We start from the raw sequence: 5,398 nt of genomic DNA on the forward strand, positions 1-5,398 counted from the left end.
CAAAAACAAATATAGACAAAAATACAGACAAATGAGACAATAGACATGCAATAAGAGTAGTATAATGTGGGCACTGGGCAGTAGAGATAAAAAGGGGGGGGGGGGCACATTTAATGTTTGAAATGTTTGAGTTCATATGATTGACTGAGAAATTGTTGAGATTTCTTCATTAACTCAAAAGGAGACATGGAATTATGAAGGGGTTTTTTTCTCAGTAGAAAGGAGAACATTTCATGTTTAAGGAGAGGAGGGGAGACTTGTCCATATTTCACCCAGTACTGGTTTGTATTTAACCCAGCATTTTTTAGAGTGCAACGGAATGCATAGTTGATATATAAAAACTGGATGACTAGTAATGTATTACTGTTAAATAAAAAAAAACAAAAAAAACAGAGGTGTTAATTACAGAATCAAAAACCTCTGCATGTAATAACCTAGAACACTGTCTAATATTTGATGGCTGCTCTGTCAATTCTTCGTCATCAGTTAGGAACCTAGGTTTGCTATTTGATAGTTTCTAGCATTCGTAAAACCACATTTTTCCATCTCAGAAATATATCTAAATTACGACCTATCCTTTCAATGACAAATGCATAAACATTAATTCATACGTTCATGACTTCAAGTTTAGATTATTGTAATGCTCTATTGGGTGGTTGCTCTGCACATTTAATAAACAAACTCCAGCTAGTTCAAAAGGTAGCAGCTTGAGTTCTTACTAGAACCAAGAAGTATGAATTATGATATTAGCCCGGTTCTGTCAACACTGCACTGGCTCCTTATCAAACATTGTATACATTTTAAAATATTGCTAATTACCTATAAAGCTCTGAATGGTTTAGAACCTCAGTATTTGAGCGAGCTCTTATTGCATTATAGTCCTTCACGTCCGCTATGATCTCAAAACTCTGGCCATTTGATAATACCTAGAATATCAAAATCAACTGTGGGTGGCAGATTCTTTTCCTATTTAGCACCCAAACTCTGGAACTATCTATTTAACACTGTTCGGGAGGCAGACACACTCTGTCAATGTAAATCTAGATTAAAATCCCATCTCTTTAACCTGGGTTACACATACCACACTAACATATTTCTATTATTCAACATTTCTATGATTCAAATCCATTAAAGAATTGTTAGGCTGCATTAATTAGGTCAACCGGAACTGGGAACACTTCCCATAACACATGATGTACTTGTTACATCGTTAGAAGAATGGCATCTATGCTAATATTAGTATGTTTCTTTCTTATTCCGAGGTCACCGTAGCCACCAGATCCAGACTGTATCCAGATCAGATGGTCACTACAGCCACCCAGACTAAGCCGTATCCAGACCAGATGGTGGATCAGCACCTAGAGATGACCTCAACAGCCCTGAATGTCAGCGGAGACCATGTCAAATCGATGAGCTTGACTTGACTATAAAATAATATATATTTTTTTATAATCTAGTACCTAATTAGCTTTTAAACTGACAAAGGAACATACGTTATTTTAAGATAATGTACACAAAGCTCATACATTAAAGTGCATTCCTCCCTAAAGAACTGTGAAATGGCAAACAAAATGCCATTCACAAATTAGAAGCACAAAACGAGGATTTGTAAAGAAAAATGTTGGAGGATTTCGATATAAGCCAAGAGCAGACTGGTTTTCCTTTGCTAAAGTAAGGAAACGTTGTTTCCTTTGCTCCTGCATTTCTCAGAGGCACGCACGACGCATACGTCTTACGTCATCCGCCTGAATGTCTTCAGCAAAAAAAAGTGTTTATTACATTTGAAATATGGATATTTATCTTACAAAAATGCATGGATTCGCTACAGGAGGCCTTTATTCACCCCCCAGAGCCGTGTGAGGGACGTTTTATTATGGATGCACACACTTTATTTCATGCCTTCTGAACTGTTGACAACCAACACCCTCTTACCCCCCTTGAAAGGCTTGGAGGGGCCAGGACAACTTTTAATATAACTCCATAATATTGGATTCGTCTGAAAGAAGAAAGTCACATACACCTTGGATGCTTTGAGGGTGAGTAAAACAGAGTCTAATTTTTATTTTTGGGTGAACTAAGCCTTTAACTGGGTCGAGCTGGCAGTTGCCACATCAAGAAGTGATGGTTCACTTCATGGAGTACAGTTTCCTCATGGAGGGAGCTCTGGACTGGAGTATGGTCTCAACCACCTCAGTTGAGAGACTGGAACCAATGAGCTGTGCCCCCTCAGGGTCCACACCCAAAGTTCCAACACTCTGGGTGGGGAGAATGCCCCCCTGAGAGAGGAGGGGGGGCTCCCCATCCCGGCACACTCTCTCCAGAACTCCCGGGAGCAGAGCAATCGAGGAAAGGCGTACAGACGAAGCCTCGGCCAAGTCTGTACCATAGCGTCCAGTCAGAGAGAACCAGAGGGGACAGTGCAAGGTCTCTTGCATCGCAACAGATTCACCTCCAAATCTGCTTCAGCACCTCGGGGTGAAGTTTCCATTCCCCGGGCCTCGGCCCCTGCCTCGACAGGATGTCTGCTCCCATATTGAGATGCCCAGGGATGTCAAGTCACTTTTATTTATATAGCGCTTTAAACAATACAGATTCTGTCAAAGCAACTTTACAGCATTAAATAGGAAAATTGTGTGTCAATAATGCAAAATGACAATAGTAAACACTCATGTAAACTGCTCTTAGCGAGAGGAGTTTCCCCTGGACCACACCAGAATCTGGTGCACCAGCCTGTAAAGCAGGCGCGAACACAGACCTCCCTGGTAGTTGATGTAAGAGACCAACGCTGTGTTTTTGGTGTGCACCAACACATGGCGATCTGGGAGAATGTGTTTCAATGCTAAAAACATGGCCAGCATCTCCAGGCAGTTGATATGCCACATGAGATGGTGACCACTCCACAGACCGCGAACCGAGCGGTCACTCATGACTGCTCCCCAAGCGGTGAGGGACGCGTCCGTCGTTAGCGTACGCAGCGACAGGGAGCTCCTTGCACCGGGCCCTGAGACAAGAACCAAGGCCTCCTCCACATGTCTAAGGCACGAAGGCATCGCCGCGTGACCTTGAGCATGCGGAGCAGGTTTCCCCTCGGGGAGAACCCCTTTGTCTTGAGCCACCACTGTAGGGGTCTCATGTACAGCAGGCCAAAAGGTATCACGTTGGACGCAGCTGCCATCAGACCCAGCAGTTTTTGAAACTGCTTAACAGTGAGTGATTAGCCTTCTCTCACTTTCGTGACTACTGTGAGGTTCGAACAAAACCAAGCAGGAGACAATTGTGCCTGCATCGAGTCCCACACTATGCCCAGATAAGTGGTTCTCAGTAACGGAGAAAGCACACTTTTCTTGGCGTTTAGTCTTAACCCCAGCACTTTCATATGAGCGAGAACAACACCTTGATGTTGAACCGCCTTCTGCTCCAATAGAGTTAATATCAACCAACGGTTGATATACTTCAGTATGCGGATGCCCTGGAGTCGCAGCGGAACCAGAGCAGCATCCACACACCTGCTAAAAAAGCGCGGGGTGAGAGTGCAAGGCCGAACAGAAGAACACGATATTGGTAAGCTTTACCCCCAAAAGCAAACCTAAGGAACTTCCTGTGTTGTGGAAGGATGAGTTATGCGTCCTTTAGATCTATTGTGACAAATCAGTCATCTGACCTGATCTGAGACACAACCACAACCTAGAGTGAGCATCCTGAACTTCAGTCGCATGACTGAGTGGTTAAGTTGCACAGATCTAAAAAGGGATGCAACCCCCCCATCCTTCTTTGGAACAATGAAGTACCGGCTGTAGAACCCAGACTCCCTACGTGAGGAGGGACCACCTCGATGGCCTCCTTCCTCAAGAGAGTGTTTACTCCTGTTCCATTACCAGAGCCTGCTCGGGGCCCACCAGATTGGGAAGTACCCCGTTGAAACGAGGTGGCAGAGAACAGGATTGGATTCTGTAGCCTCTCTCTACAGTGTGCAGGACCTATTGAGACACATTTGGCAGAAGCGTCCACGCTGCCAAATAGTCTACTAAGGGAATCAGTCTCTCGAGACTGACCTCTGGTGTAATCAGAGTGGCTAGCTCGGTGCCCTGAAGCGACAGACCGGCAGGGGATGGCCAAACTAGCTGCTTTAGAGACCTCCTTAGAGGTAGTGAGCCCCCCAGGACCACTACGTTTCCAGGCGGATACTGAGAGTAGCGTTCGCTGGAGAACGCTGTGCCCTGAAGCACCGGAGCAACGCGCAAGCCACTCGATTCAACATACATAAGACTTTCTTCCCTTGAGAAGAAACGTCAGAGGGAGCAGAGCTAAACATCCAATGTAATGTTCCCTTTTTCTTTCTTAGGGACATTTACAGAAAGAACATAGCCAGCCCCCTCAAGAGCTGACTGTGTGTGCTCTGCTCCAAAACAGACTACACATAAATCGCGTGCATCCCCACCCCTTATTTAGCAAGGGCAGGGAGAACGAGCGATCCAAAAGCAATCTGCTGATATGCAACAATATCAATCTCCACGAAGAAAGATAGCTGCAGCAGCGAGCTCTCACTCAAAGGGGGAAGAGACCGCAGCGCTACATCACATCGCCCGTGACGTCTCGCCCATCCATTGGACTGATGACACACGTGATTCAGAGCGTGATCACGCTGAAGGCGTTCCCATAGCATTTAGATGCAGCTCGAGTTCCTGAAGGGGAACCACTATTTTCTGTTTCAAACTTTCACATAGCATCTTTAGGTTATAATAGCATTAAAAATTAAAATCCAGATTTAGATTTTCAAAGATTTATTATAAAAAACTGATTATTTTTTTCCCCCCAAAATTAAATACATTGAATCAATATAAATGTTATTTTCATATTGAAACTGTTGAAAACACACAACAAAGTAATTTGATCCGCATATGACAGCCTCTGAACTTGGTCAATACTAATCTTATTAATAGCTTACGTTTCTTCCCACCCCGCAGAAACTACCACAGGTTCATCAATGCCGTCAAAATTATTCTTTTTTTTAGGGCTGCACGATAAATCGCATGCGATTTTCATGTGCATCTCATTAGTAAAGGCGGTTTTATGATTAGTAGTAAATCTCCATCACATGCTTTCAGATGGAGCGGCATTTAACTCACAGAGCTGTAGATCACTGACAAGCTACGCAATATCGCGTTCATAATTGAAGGTGATTCATCTGTGATTATGAACGTGATATTGCATAGCTTGTCAGTTACTGTTTACAATGCGTGGAATGGTGCGCTGTGATTGGTTTGTCATGGTTTGGAAAGATAGGGAGAAAACATGACAGAATAACACAGCGGATATCGCATTTTGCGTAAAATAAAAAAATTGGCTTTTCAATACCGACCAGATACAATACTGATTTTGGCGGGAACTCAAAAAAAAT

General features: G+C 43.7%; 1 protein-coding gene across 2 annotated transcripts in view; it reads right to left on the reverse strand.

Annotated features, from left to right (window-relative positions):
- The window catches only part of LOC107552289 (protein FAM19A5-like), a 128,203-nt gene that overhangs the window by 52,872 nt on the left and 69,933 nt on the right, over positions 1–5,398 (reverse strand). The gene's annotated exons all lie outside the window — the stretch shown is intronic.

This window comes from Sinocyclocheilus grahami, unplaced genomic scaffold (assembly GCF_001515645.1).
Source record: "Sinocyclocheilus grahami isolate Dianchi unplaced genomic scaffold, SAMN03320097.WGS_v1.1 scaffold445.1, whole genome shotgun sequence".
In the NCBI taxonomy this organism is placed as follows: Eukaryota; Metazoa; Chordata; class Actinopteri; order Cypriniformes; family Cyprinidae; genus Sinocyclocheilus; species Sinocyclocheilus grahami.